Below are 16,493 nucleotides of genomic sequence, written 5' to 3'. Positions count from 1 at the left end.
GCCAACTATATCAATAATATATCCCTTCTAATAGCCAGTACGTCACTACAGTACCGAACACTTAAAAAACATTTGCCGTCATTTATTTGAAAATTCTTTATATATTCAGAGGAAAAAATATATATTTTAGATAAGCTGGGAAAATAATCGTTTTGCACCAGCATAAAATATACAAATTGAGAACACATGATGAACTCATCATCATCATAAAAAATCTTTTTTTTTTTGAAAGTACTGCTCATATTACAATAAGTATGTCACTACAGTACCCAACAATTAGCACATGAATGGGAAATGTCTCTTAAGTGAATGTAAAGAGAAATATATCAAGTTTTTTCACTGATCAATGTTCGATTGTGTAAGCCTTTTGTTACACGACAAACGTTTATAATCTGTAATCCAGTTCGTTCCCCATGTCAGAGATTTCTTTTTATGGAAATTACGCCAAAGACAGTTTATTAACTTCCAACGCAGAAAACGCTACAAAAATTTCAAACACTCATTTGTAAAGCATTATACGAATCATTGACAGTGTGATACTCTAAAATGGTAACCTACATGGCAAATAGATATTTCCCTCCTTTTTGCTTACGCATGCAAAGGTAAAACATTCCTCGTGCAGGCATTGGTGCCAAAAATTTAATTCTGATGAATAATGATCGTGAGTTTCACAATTATCGAAATCTTTCCGCTTTTGCGAATAGTAGAATTTTATGGTAGCGATCACATGAGCGATTGTACGTTCGATCCATGAATTCATACGATAGAAAAAGAAGAAAGTTTCGGGATGGCTGCAAAATGCTAGTTACTAGTTTTTCTATGAAAGGCATTAATTCATAAAGCTCAAATAAAGAAGAAAAATTTAAACTGAAATGATACAGCGTGAAATTGCATCATATTAATTTCCATCATATATGCATTTTTACCGAAATTAGCAGGAACAAACCAAATTTCTCTTTGAGGAAATTTAATTTCGGAAGTTGTTCCACAAGAGAAAAAAAATATAATTAAAATAATCTAGATCCTTACTTTATTAGTGTAGAAGGTACTCTTGAACAAAATTTGAAAAAGCAATTTTTAGCAATTCAAGACCATGAACACCATAGTACATTGCAACTGTTTTTGATGCCAGATTCAAACTGAAGGACACAACAGTAAAAAAAAAAAAAAAATTACCCGGACCAAAAAAAAAAAAAAAAAAAAATATCAGCGCCAAACCAGCAGAAGAATCAGAACCAAATATTTCTAGCAAAAACGTTCTACTCTTTCAAACACAAAATTCTTTGCAGGAATATATTAACGAAATCGCAAATCAGCGACAAAAGGAAGCCTCGACAGAAATCTCAGCTCCAAGTGAAATAAAAGAAATTGTCTGTTATCTTTCCTATAGGACCGTTATTTGAAAGAAAAAAGTGGTCCTTAAGCGGTGAGAAATAAATTAATTAACTTATTGCAGTTTTTTAAGAACCAGGGGTTTACTACATGTACCAAATGTTAGAGAACACTTGTTTTCAAAATTTGGTAACTTTTTTGTGAAAAAAAAACGACCTATTTACTAAAAATACTGAACATTTTTTTTTTCCTTTTCTGCATCATAATCTGCGTTTGCACAGAAAAAAAAACTTTGCTCTATGATCTTCACAACTGTAAATATTAAAGAATATATTTTTTAAATGGTATGTATGAAATCACAATATTAATGAATATTTTTAAATTTTAAACCGTCATATTTGGTAAGAAAAAAATGGACGGGGAAGAACACATTTATTATTCGATTCAATTACACGATTCAATGTTTATGCTATTTATTCTGAGTGAGAAGAAACTAACCTTTGCTTCGTGTATGATTTTTACTTGCATTTTATATACTTAAACTTTTTATGTATTAGAACTAGTTTCATAAGATAAAACAAGTACCTGCCTTCCTAATATACCACAGAAAAGGTAATTTGATTTTCGGCTTTATCTGAAAATTTTGTGTCCATTTATCTTATGTGTGAATAAAGGGTCAAGATTTGCAGTTAAGACATTTTAGTAGCCATGTATTAGTTAATATCCTTAAAAATGGCAATGCGTTGTAAGCAATACACGAGATTTCATTTAAAATGCCCCTTAATCGTGATAAGCACAGTAAAATTTTAAAAAACTTTCAATTCGTGAAAAGAAAAAGTTTTTGCGTGGTAATGAGCGGAGGCCGAATAGTAAGCTCGGTGTACCTCCGAATTCGAATATTCCGCGGATGGGCAGAATAGGCCGAATATTCGTTGCGTCAATAATTCAAACTTAAGGGTTTACAGTATTTCAAAAATGACCAAACAATCATTTTTTTATTGTTTATTTCAAAACTAAAACGTATTTCAAACACTGATGAAAAGTTTCAAAGCTTTTAGTTCAAAAATTTCGAAAGTTATGAATGGTTTTAGGTCATGCTCTCTATGTGTACTTATGCAAAAGAAAAACTTTAAATTGCTTTTTTTTCAGTGATCGTTTTTTTTTTTTTTTTTTTTTTTTTTGTGTTTTCATGTTATAGGAATCCCTAAGGAGTTTTTCTATTAAAGATACAGCTTTAAAGTAATACTATTTGCTGTCAGGATAATATATTTATTCATTGTGCATTGGATAAGCATTTTATAAATTACTAAAATGTTTAGATCATGTTATACCTTAAAAAAGTAATATTTTAAAAGAAATTTTTACGATTTTTTACATAATTAATCGCAGAAAATTTTCCAATAAATATATAAGCAAATAAATGCACAGATTTTTAGGGAGGATTATTGTGATTGCTTAGCAAAAAACATTTTTTAAATGAGTGCAAAAACAAAAAAGAACCTTATTGATTTTAAAAATTGAAATGTTCCTAAATGTTTTAAATTTAAAAAAAAGTGAGCAATGTTTGAAATTTTTTAAAATAAATTATTGATTGCTAACTAAGTGTGCATATTAAGGTTTCAAAAAATAACATAATTTACTTAAATTAAAAAATAAATGTTTGGAAAGTAATGTGACCCCTTAAAGCAACCCTTTTGCTTCAGCCCGAGTTGAACTCTAAATTAAAAAAGTGTAAAAAATAAATACAGTGCAAAAGAATATTGAGCTATAACCAGCCCTTCCAACCGATCGGCGTGTCACCACAGTTTCCATCCCTTTCTAACTCAAAAATCTAGCAGTAATCTATTTTGGTCCTGTTTGTGTTTCCCAATCCTTGACACATCCCGAGGCACGGAGATTAAACCAGGCGAGCGCTTCCTGTCTAAATAACACACGATAATTATATTTACTTAAAAACCTCATTAAAAGCTTTTGTCAGGCGGCGCAGATTTTCCGTCTTTAAAATGCCTATGAGGTTGTATTAAAAGTTCGATAACACTTGATAAAAACCGCGCGAGGGATTACATGTCAGTGTCGGTAATTAATTGTAGCAGGGGGGCGATAAGCTTCGTCATTTGTTTATGATGATTAATTAAAGCGGACACTGGGGCAATTCTTCCCCCCTGCTGAAGTCTCTCGGCGTTAGTGAGGAAGAACTCCAAAAACTGAAATTAAACTTTTGACATCTATATCGGAGGCGGAGGAATTTTTAAAAACATGCTTCAATGGGAAACATTTTTGGAAGTTGTAATTATGAGGTTTTTCTGAGTGGAGTGTTAATTTTTTCTTTCTTGTGTCAGGTTCAAGGTAGATGTTTAATGGGAGGTTTAGTCTATTAATTCCCCCTCCAAGAGCTTATCTCTTTATTTTCGTATTCTTTAAGTGCCGTGTAGAAATTGACTTTGTTTCGATTTCTTCTTTTGGAAAATAGTTCGGGAAGATTTATTTATTTATTCATTTTTTATCCTTTCATTTAAAATATTTTTGAGTTTAGTTTACTAATTATTAGTAATAGTTTGTTAGTATTACAGAAAAGTATTTAGTGTGCAAGCTTTTTCAAATTTGTAAATTTTCTGAAGCTGATATTTAAATTGATCTTCTGCAATACATAGTAAGTTTGAGTACCAGATTGGTTCTTATATTCATGAGATCCTCAGTTACAAGGGGATCGCCAGATCGTGTCACGTGTTTAGTAAACATCAATATTTATTTTAAAGTTTCTTTCTGTTTTGCGCATGATTGTGTGTTAAAACACATTCCATTTCCGTCAATAAGTACTTAAAAATAAATTTTAATCACAAGTTTTCCATCTCTAACCCATTTTTAATCTGGGTCCTTTTGTTGCAGTATTCTGCCGTGTGCAGGTAAACGGCAGTATCTGCAGAAATAAGTTTTCGAGATATTAGACGAAACGCGTTTTGGATTCAATACTAACAATAGAGAAATTTTGGAATTAGACGTCTTTTCCGCGCCTTTTTTTCAGCGGAAACCAAATAAGCGAGCTTGTACCGTAAAGATAGCGTACAATAGATGACAAAAATGCAAAAAAATGAAAAATGAAAAATTTGCAGTTACTGCTCGTTACCTGCACACGGCAGTATTGTAGCGGATATCACTCCTAGCGTCCTCCATATGGTGGACAGGTTCATAAGTTAATAGAAACGTACTCATATAAGTTCAATGTTTACATGAATGCTTTTGTATCAGCACTTCTGCATTTGTAAATTTTTATTTACATCGCACGAGTAACCCACATTACTCGCCGATATGATTTTGGAGTAGATCAGCGGTTCAAGGCAATTTTGGTGTGAGTCAGTTTTAAGCCTACCGAGTTAAGTAAATATCAATATTTATTCACAAGTTTCTTTTTTTTTTAGCACATGATGATATTAGCATTCATTCTTTCGGTAACTGCGCTGACTATTTACGTGGATTCATTATAAATGAGGAAGTGAAGTTCAAAAAGAGTTTAATAACAAGACTTACAACTTTCCGCGTGAACAAACTATTTGTTCAGTATATGGCACACGAATAACCAAGGAATGAATTTTAATCGAACCTTATTTTAATTATAGTAAAGATTTTTCTAAAATTTTTGTATTAAAATAATCGTCATTTAATTATCTAATTTGAAACGTTTTGATAAGTTTGTTTTTGATCAACTAATTCATAGTTAAATTCATAGAGCGACTTGGTAACTTAATATCCAGCTTGTTGAATAATATCTGTTGATACCATGACCGTGCGCTCCTTTATCCGTAAGGCAGAAACGGGCTGTTAACATATTAGGAGGAAGTAGTGGTTAAATAGCAGCGGAAACTCTATATTTGGCATTTTTCTCGATACACAATGGTGAAGTTAAATTGCGTGTTTAAATTTAGATCGTTCTGTTCATTATACGATATAGTGGTCAGTCAAAACTGCTTTTATCTTTACTCTAAAATGTATCGCTATATATAGCACGTAGTGTCTAGTTTTATTGTTACTTTGTGCTAAGTGCTAGATATGAGGTAACAACCAACTGAAATTAACATTCTTTTACTGTTAGTAGTCAGTAAAATGATTTTTCTTCGGATGAATTTATCATTATTTGTTCATCTACGTCTAAACACCATGCACATACGCATTTTTGTGGTCGTGGTAATTTTTTTGCAGGAGAGTGTATGCATGGTGTGATCGTGTGTATAAACAATTGCTTTATCTAAAATAACATATTTTTATGTAACGCTGAATCAAAGAGCAGATATTTTCGCTAAAATATGGAAAAAATGCTTTTTAAATACAAAATTCATCTTAAAAATGCTAAACAAAACTTAAAGGAGCAAAATCGAGTTTTGACAATGCAGACAAAAAGCGATACTCTAGCTAAAATGAGCCATAAAAATTTGCGAATAAACTTACCATTTTCTCTACCGCGGAATAAAATTGACTGGAAAACTTAAACGAAATCACACACACACACGTTTACATCGATTGCTGTTGTGCAAGGCTAAAAATGATCGTTTCCCCTTAGATTCCCCTCCCTCTTTTACCAGCAGGCAACCCTCCAGAACACCTATCATTTTAAAAACATTTATCAAGAGGAAATTAGATTGGGAATTCCCCAATGAATTTCAAATTTCCTCGGAGAGGGAACGTTTTTGCCTCAAGAGCCGATGCTGGCGATGGATATATATTTAGTGTATGGATCTCTGACATTACCATCCTCGAAAATGGGATTACTTTCAAGTTTTGCATGAATTAAGTTTTATTAGATTGACAAGTATTATGAGTAATTTTTCAGTAAAAACGAAGTATGGGGCTGTCCATAAATGTCACTATTTTTTAAACATATTTGACCTCCCTCCCCCTCTCTGTCATGAAGTGTCACACTCTACCTTACCCCCTCCCCTTGTCTCACTATATTATCTAAGCATATAATGTTATTGTAAAAAATATGAGATGTGATACGTCTAATTACCCACTTTCTCTCCTTTCTCGCAACTTTCACAATTTCACGAACTAAAGCACCCTCAAAGCGTAACATCATTTGTGGATGGCCCTAAATTGAAACTTACTAATAAATAAGTTTTACGTTTTGAGGATCATATGCTTTGCGTTTTGCGATAGAGTATGGAAGTTTTTCAGACATAAAGCAATGTAGTAGTGACGTAAATAATATGTATGTCAAGTTTTGAAAATTAGTAGGTTTTTTTTTTTGGTAAGTGTATGGGATGTAGTTTGTCTATTCTATAGAGTCTATAAAAGCTGCAAAGCTGCAACTAATTTCAAAAATTCGATTCATTTATTATTTAGCTAAAAAATAATTGAATATTTAACGACATTACCTACATTTAATTTTCAATTAAAAAGCCTTCTCGAATAAAAATAAAATCATGTCGAAATGAATGCTGGTGTATTTCGTTTACGATTAGTTGAATTTTAAATAATGGTAATTTTAAAATTTTTTTTTCGCTAAAATTAGGCTTTTGATGTCACAACAACATCTAAAAATTATTGTTAGTTAATTATTTGAATGCGATAATTAAAAAAAAATACTTGGGGACACATATGCCCCATGACCCTGAGAGTAGGGAAAACACAAAAAACAAACAGATTGATCGCTATCTATTTGCATCAAAATGCGCTCTGTTCCTGTTGTTTAAAAACAAATCAAGTAAACGAAACAGGTACAATATATTGTGGAAATTATACGCTGCACACTTTATAGTACAGTGTGTGTGTGTGTGTGTGTGTGTGTGTGTGTGTGTGTGTGTGTTTGTTTGTGCGTAAGCTTTCTGATGTGGCCATATATTGCTTCAAATAAACATTTTGAACTGGTAAAGTATAGAAAATAAGTAAATCCAGCACTCTAAAGTAGGGGAGAGTGTTGTACCTTGGGACACTGCTAATTTCTAAGAATCTATTTTTAGCAGCCATGTTTTTGTAATCTCTAAAAGTAACCTTCACTACAAAATGGTGCCAGAGTAAAAATGAGCATCAAATGGGTAAAATTGACGGTTTTGTGAGAGAAAGAAAATTTTATGACTCCAAAGTAATTATTTTCTTTCTTTTTATTTCATTTTTTGTCTTTGTATTTGTAAATTTAATCAACTGAATTTTATTTTTTTGTAAACGATAAGTACTTTAAATATTTTGCTTATGAAAAAATCATGATAGTGCATATAGATTGACCATCATTTTGTTTTTTCTTAAACCATGGAGTGATTGTACCTTAGGACAGCCATACATTTTGTACCTTAGGACACATTCAAGGTACAACATATGCATGGTTCTTAATAATAAGGATATGTTTAGGAACACGGAACAATGTTTTAATCTTATGTAGTATTTTAAATTGAATGTTAGATAATAAGTCATTATTAATTATTCATGATTTAATTCACTAGCATGATTTTTTTTTTTTCAGGTGCACAGTTGGTTCAAGTATGTGGTTGTTCCCTGAATCATGAAGCCTTTCCTACAGTACAACAGGATGTGTCCCAAGGTACAATAGGATGTTGGAGCGTGGGACAGCTTGGAACTTTTACTTTAAATGGCTGGCAATATTTTATTTTCAAACTGGCTGAATTTAAAAAAAAAAAAATATATTGCATAGAAGTATGTTGAGGTATTTTAATGTGACTTATAGATTTTAATTTTGCTTAAAATAATTGACGTTAAAAATTAAAATATGGAAAGTGCTCCAAGGTACAACACTCTCCCCTACGCTATTTTGCTTTAAATTGCCAGGGCCATCATGGATTCAGAAAGGAAAACAAATTAGCATTCGGATGCGCGTATTTTTTTCCGAAATCATTACAATGGTGCCCTACAGGAAGCACATATGCCGCTTAGATGTATGGATATGGTAAAGGAGAGAAAAAGATGACGATCTCGGTATTTCTAATGCGCATTCCAGATAAAAAGCACCTGTCCAAGAATATCCAGAGACTCCGGTGATGACTATCGAAATTCATCACAAGGAGGACTGTTGGGGTGAATTGTTTTAGTAACTAAAATGTGTATGTGTGTTCGTGAATATGGATTTTTGGATTTGATTTTACAGGGTAAAGAATTACTCGACTACACTTTTTAAACTGCGGGTTGCGTATGGCACCTTTTACGGTGATAAGATGTAGCACCTTATCATCTAAAGCGACACCTCTTTAAAGGGTTAAATATTATGGAAATCACAAGGAGTCAAATGGCACCCTTAAGGGGGGGGGTGCCGCTGGTGCTACAAAGTTTCATCCTAAAAAGTGTCATATGCAACCTGCAGTTTTAGGTTTATGGTTAGTTGATTTTGCACTGTTATAAAATACTTCAAAGCACAAATCACAGTGTAAAGGTTCATATTAGGAGTAGTTTATCGATGGTAAAATAGAGTATTGATAAACAAGTTTAAAATCAAATTAAAGTTGTGGAGTAAGATGACCAATAGCAGGGCAAAAACATACATTCTTCTCCTCATATTTCTAGAAGTCCTTTGAAACAAGCTCTTAAGGAAAAGAAAAACAGTTTGAGCTAAAAGGATAAAAAGATTGAATCAAAAGTTGAAACAGTCAAGGAAAGCCAAGTAATATAAAGTATCGAAAATAATCCTGAACAAGTAAGAAATATTAAAATATGAACTTCATTATTAATCCTCGGAGATGTCACAACGGTATCTATCTCTGTTATCTAACAATTTTACTTACTCATTATCTTACTCAACACAATACGTACTCTTACTCTCAAATGGGGTAAGATGACAAAAAATACTTTTTTCCCCTTTTGTGAAATATTTTTCGTTATTCAAAATTGTTCATATAGAACTTGCGTTATTTTACTGCGAGAATTTTTGCTGTTTCAACTGCCGAGAATCTTTCGTAAATTTAATGCATCATTTTTTACAACATAAAATAGTTTTAATTGTTTTTATGTGGCAGTGGGAACCAACCAATTCTCACTGCTTCTTATTGTACATAATATTTTCAATGAGGAGTCTTTTGAACTTTCAGGTTTTAATATGCACTTTTAGAAATCCGGTGAAAATCAGAAGTTCAAGTTCTTCGTGTTACTCCACTTTCCTCCACACATTTTTTCTCCAAATTAGTAGTAACAACAACGTTTGTGGTGTTTAAAATGTATGATGTACGTATTTTTCCACTCAATCAGCATTTTACCAGCGACTAAGGCGTTGGAAACGGGTAATCGTTCTCATATAAACATTTTTGCTCCTAAACAACTATTTAATTGATCTAAGAGCCTTCGTATATATTTTTTAAACAACTTTAAATTTATCAGAGATTTCCAGCAGCTAAGATCTCAACAATTCTCGTACACGTCCCGATGAAAAAAAAAAGATCAACACATAATTGAATTAGTAAAAATTCCAGCAAACAAAGGGGCAAATTTTTTGTGTTAATTTTATCTCATGTTGATTAAAAAACTACGCACATGTTAACGTTTTCCCTTGAACCAAATTTTGAAAAAAAAATCTGAAGATAGTAAGAGAAATCGCCCCCTTTTTTTTAACGAATTTATGAATGTTATCAAAATTTCTTATACTTAAAATTTCTTTAGATCCTTAAATATAACTTCTCTAAATCTTATCGATACAACTATTGCTGGCATTGAAACACTTGTTCATTACATAGAACACTCACACACATTTTCTTTGATATAAATGAAAAACAAGCTAAAATTCAGAGTAGGTCACGAAAAACTACTGCTATGTTTTTGCACAACGAGAATATATGTTTGTATTGTACTACGTAATACAATGGAAGTGAAATACACACAACTATGATGCATGATAAACATTATAATGCTGTGCATAATGGTATTATGTTGTATAAACTTGTCTAGTGTACTTACATATTACCTTTCCCTAAAGTGTAAAACTAGTAAATTTTTTGTTGTAGATCATGCATCTTGAGTACAGGGGTGCCACAAACTTACGGGAGGAAGGAAATTCTATTTAAAAAAAAGCAAAACTGGTCTCCGACGTTGCAGAATCACCAGAAAAAAATTGCCGAATAAAGAAATTTTTGTTCTGCAGTTCAAGTGACCACCCATGACCTGCCATTGGGGCTTCCCTGCTCGAGTATGGTCGCGCAAGTACCTGGGATACCAGTAAAGCATGAAGGTAGAATAGCCAACTGATGGATGATAGCACTAATTACCATCATTAATGATGGTAACGATCTGTATCCTTGAACTGATGAATAATCTGTGTCCCTGAAATGTAGATATTATTTCACTCCCAGAGTATTCTGATTCAATCTCGACAGATAGATGACAATCATCATTTGATGGAAAACGATGTTTACGTTTAAGTAAAATTTTAAGATATGAAGATCTTTTCATCATCCTGTAAATGCAGAGATGCATAGAAATCGTTTCCTCTACATACATTTCTACTAGGACATTCCTGTTGACGGGATTTTTAAATTTTTCGAACAGTTTAACTATTTTGTTAATTGTGCAAACAATCAGCTACTTTAATGATTAGTGGGAATATAATATTAAGCTCTCTTAATTGAAGTTCAGCTTAATTAGTAGTTTCAAATGTATGTTAAAAAATAGTTTTTAGTAAATTTGAGGATATACTGGCAATTTATAATTTTGGTAGAATGCCTATTAATGAGGTATTTCCCCTCCATCATTTATTGTCACCTCAGAAATAATGACATTGATAAGGTCTGTCACGGAGGTGAGGAATTTTCCATTAATATAGGCCTAATAGATGCAGTTTTCAGGGATTTTTTTTTCGTCGTTGCTACAATCTGCACATGTTACGCATATGAAAACACGTAATTTTTTTTACATAAATCTACATCCCTGAAATTAGAGTTCACGGAGGTGAGTCACGGAGGTTCTTGTCTTTCGACAAAAACCTCACAACTTCAACTATGGCTGAAAATAAACAAGGGGGCTCCCTTGTATCATGGAAAATAAAATTCGATGTCATTACTGCCACGTGTTAATGAGGAATGGCATTTTGTGTTTAAGTAACGGAGGTGAGAATTTATTGTGCGACATGACTCCTTGTCCTTCTAAAACGAACTAAAACACAATACTAAAATATTAAATATACTTGAACAATTAGTAGTTGAGACACTTGCGAAAGGAATAATAAATAAGTATATAATTTTAATTAAACAAGTTATTAAGCATCATAAACAATCACACGAGGTGTGTGACATGCCACGGAGGTGAGAATTCACATGTTGTGAACCAAAACTATACTAAAATAAAAATTGTTAAAAAATTTTTGGCGGGTTTAAATAGATATATTTTTGATGAAATTAAAAATCATTGTTAAATGAATTGTTATTTAAAGTTTTTACTGTAAAAGGTGCGTGACAGAAAAGTTACACTTCTTGAAGAATGACCCATGTACCTGTGTATATCAGCTGCACGACAGATTTACCATATCGCAAAATTTGTGAGATGCACCCATATGGATTTAAAAATGCATTTGATAAATATTTTTTCATAGGTTTGTGATGGATCAAGAGACCCTCATGAATTTATTGGGACGAGCTCCCACTCTTGTAAATACACTACTGCATATGTTGTGCCATAAAATATAATTGAAGAAATGTATTGTAGATTCGTTTGTTTACTGCTAATGCAATGACAAACTTGATCCTGACTTTAAATGTTAATGTATTCGTACAGATTCATACATTCGCACTCGGATGCTCCAACTTTTTTGTCAAACCGAAAAAGGTCATTGGAAAACTGAAATTTTGCCTTCGAATATTGGCTAGAAAGTATTTTCAGTATCCGAATCCTTTATTAGTTAGGTTTCTAAAGGTGGATTCATTAACTGAGGCAGTTACCCTCCTTTGCAACACATAAAGGGTGTCCCAAAATTAACGCAAGATTTGAATTTGCCGCCATTTTTGCAATAAATGGTTGGCAACCCTGAAAAAAGAACAATTTGACAGCTGAGAGTTTAGGGTAATCAAAAATGGAGCGTTATACGATACAATAACGCGCTTTCATTATTGAACAATTGTTTCAAAAATAATGAAAGTTGAGGCTGGTCAAGCAGTTACTGTTATTGGCGCTCGGTATCGCAACACGGTAATGCACGGGTGGTTGTGGGCTTGTTGACCTTTGAATTCAAATAACCCCATAAGAAGAAATTTAATAATGTTAAATCACACGATCTAGGGTGCCAATTCTGATGACCGAAATGAGAGAGTACGCGACTAGGAAATGCCTTATGCAGTAATTGAAATGTTTCACTCTCTCTAGCTGTATGGTACAATAACACCCCATTTTTACTAACCCTAAACTCTCAACTGTCAAATTGTTCTTTTTTCATGGCTGCCAACAATTTATGGAAAAAATGGTGGCAAATTCAAATCTTGCGTTAATTTTGGGACACCCTTTACAATAAGGAGCTTCACCTTTTTCTTCCTTTGCTTCATCGTCCGACAGCCATCCAATGCTACACGAAGATAGAGATACACAATCTACTAATGGGTCGTAATTAAATGTGGCTTTCTCTAAAGCTGTCCATATAAGTGACGGAGTAGCTCTTCTTCTGTATCTATCTGGTCTTGATTATCTTTCTGGGATATATTCAGCTTCTCCTATTATATCTTTCCCCATCCTATACCTGTCTTAATTCTCTTTCTATTCAATTTTTCTTCTTTAGATCATTTTATCAGTGGTGTAGTGGAGAGGGGTACTGGCGTGTGTCCTCTAACTTTTTTAGTTTTTTAACACTAGCGTGCCCCTATTTTTTAAAACGTTAACGCAAGTTTCCTCTCAAGCTTTGATTCCGTGAAATAAAATCTGTAATAGCTCCCCATTCACCAATTTTTTTTCTCCTCATCGTTTTAATGGCATTTGCTTGTATTTTCTGTACATTAGGAATGTAAAATGGAAGAATCCGCTTTTGTTGGTTGAATTCAGTTCAGACTCATTATTTGATTACTGAAGCAAATGATGTGTGACAGAGCTATTTTGGTAATGATAGTAGTTGGCTACTTTTTTATACATAGTAACGCTAAGTTCAATTTATTTCAGGTAAAGTGAATCACATAATTGTTCCCCAACACTTCATGCATTAACTCGTTGTTCGGAATATCTTGCTCTGTCTGTTTGTTAAGAAGGAGTAACGTTTGATCACTTCTCTAGTTTTCAGGTGTAAAAAAAGCATTTCCGAATTTAAACATTTGATCTAAAAAAAGTCTATGTCGTATATACAATGAAGTATACAAATGCAATGAAAGACGTCGAAAACAATTCCATAGTCTGAATGTGTGTAACGAAGCTAAAATTTACAGCGAAAATTGCACTGGCTCGTGTTTTCAAGTTATTAGAAACCACATTTTTTTTAGTGCAGGGAAATAAAACTTAAAGAAAAAAATCGAGCATGTATTTTGCTTTTCTTTTGTCAATAAGCCCCGTTTCTTTGTCCTGAAGAAAGGGGCTTTTCTAGCTCTGAATATGTACACAACATTCACTACAAATATTTGCTTATCATGTGTTAATTTCTCGCTTATAGAGTCGCACAAAACTAAGAATTTATAATTTAGTCAGTAATAATAACTTCATTACCCAAAACATCATAAGGTTAAACCAAGTAATTTTTCTTTCCTGAGAAGTGTCTATTTTGTACTGAAAAAACCGTTTGCTTTTTTTTTTGATGAAATTTGAAAATATGCTCAAGATGGAGTAACTGATACACTCTTTCATAAGTTTTATATTTTCTAGGCATTATATACTTAGAAAGTTTTGCCAGCAGAGTGGTTTAGAGATAAAGCATTGTCTTTTTATGCTCTAAGGGGTGGGTTTGAACCCGGCTCCATTCGGTGGACTTCCAAGATGTAGAAAATGCAACCATGTAATTTTAAAGATGCGTCCATGTCGTACGGTTACATGGCATGTAAAAGATTCTTTAAGTGTTTGTTTGATCTTGAATACTCTTGGCAAAACTAAATTCCTAATACAAATTTGCATAGAAGATAGCCCATGTGTCTCCATATGATGGGAAAACGGAGCATCAAAGTTCTTGTTGTAATGGATATACGCCGATTGAGGTGCCACATGAAAAATGAATGCCAGTCCTTGGGGAATGCACACAAGAATTGCAAATGGTGAAATTGCGCACCCTTATTTTTAAACGAACAGGAATAAAATTCTGACATTTTCGAAGCAAGTTCAATTCACGTTTCATGACTGTTCAATTCACGTTTCATGACTGTTCAATTCACGTTTCATGACTGTTCAATTTCTGACTTCTCTCTGTTCTCCATCCATCGTGTGTCATATATATGAGTGGCCGCACAATTGGACGTGAGACAGCCATCTTTACTGCCCTCATCAAAGCCCTTGCTTAAAGTTTTGGACGAGAGAATGAAAAATGGAGAGCTGTATCAATTAAAACCATGTTTGTATTTAAAACTAAAAAATATGCTACTTTCAGCATATATTTTTTTAAAGAGAAAAAAATAATAAATAAATATTAAGAAGAAGAAGAAGAAAAGAGAAAGAGAGAAAGAAACAAGCAACCCACCAAGAAATGTGCACTGAATCTGTGGAAATCTCATGTAATTTTATTTATTTGTGCCTTGAATATATCATTTGACAAAATTAGTTATCAGTCTAAAGGTAATGTTCCATTTTTCAAGTTCAAGTTATTTTATTTAGTTTAAGCTAAAATTAGTATTCAGGCTCCTTACCCTAAACGAGCTGATGTGTGCATCACATGACTTCCTTTTACTCCAATTTAATGTCATTTCCCCATTATTGGCAATTTTAATGTGATTCAATTGTATACTCTCTAAATATCTCCAATAATGGCCAAACTGAAACCAAATTAAAAAAAAAAAAAATAAAAAAAAAATTCCTCCAAATTTGACGCCAAGTTGGCAACAAAACTTGGCGACCAAAAGACTGGTGATATATCGGCAAGTGTCCGACAAATTATAACACAACTAGAATTTACATCAAAATTAACAATGATTTCCCTCCAAAAATGGGCAAAAGACCCCCTTAGAAACATCCGAATGCAACCAAAAGAGAAGGTGCACAACTAGACCCCACTAGGAGTCCACTAGGAGATACATACACACATACACACATACACACAAACGCACATACGCACATACATACGTACATACGGACGTCACGAGAAAATTCGTTGTAATTAACTTGGGGGTCTTCAAAATGGATATTTCGGGTGTCTATACGTTCCTAGGCATATATCCACGTGTGGTCGGGTCGGAAAAAAAATTCAACATTCATTCGGGGGTGAGAAAAATGGAAATTAAGGCCGATTTTTGAGTGAAAATTTTTTTGCGAATACAATACTTCCTTTTTTGTAAAAGGAAGTAAAAATCGGAGTTAGTATAGGCAATTTATTTCCGAGGAACCCACCATTCAAATAACTGGCATTTTGAAGCAGTGTAAGACTTGAAAAAAATCATTTTCTAAGAGAGAGTACTAGTTCACATTTATGTATAAGAAAAAAGGAATTAGCAAGAGAAACACAGGCACACGAAAAGATCAGTTAAGAATAAATTAAAATGTAATCACTGCAAATTTAAGCGTCATTTTATAATTTTTGTGTTATTTAATAATTTCTCCTATTATTTTTTTCCCTTACAGGTGACAGTTAGTAATTCAGTGTCATCTACTGGTGTATGTATCAATTACTGGTGATTTTACATTAAATCATCTTTTAAGATGGACAACTTGCTCAGAAAGCCACATCCTTTCGAAATCAAATACGTTATTTCAAGCACATTTGAACAATCTTCATAAATAAAGAAGAATGGTAAAGTTGCATAGGTGGTGAAAAAAGATGCAAACCCTGTGTTTAAAATTCATCCTCTTACAACAGCCTCATTTAACACCCTTCTCACTTTAAATGAAAAGATTGAAAGCGTGAATAACTAAACAGATTCTTCCGCGGGGCAGGAAATAATCTCTTTGGTACATAAAAGAGCATTCCCCAACAATCTTCAAATAAATACCGTCAGTTGAGAATCTCACCGCCCATGCACCTAGTGATTCAAAAGCAAATTATCGCCCTTTGTGGTTTAAGACCACGGGGGCAGGATTTAAATGATTTGTGTCATAAATCTTATTGGGGCTCGAGCCTTGCCAAACACAGGTGCCCGGGTGGG

Source organism: Uloborus diversus, chromosome 10 (genome assembly GCF_026930045.1).
Source record: "Uloborus diversus isolate 005 chromosome 10, Udiv.v.3.1, whole genome shotgun sequence".
Taxonomy (NCBI): Eukaryota; Metazoa; Arthropoda; class Arachnida; order Araneae; family Uloboridae; genus Uloborus; species Uloborus diversus.
This window is presented reverse-complemented; position numbering follows the sequence as displayed.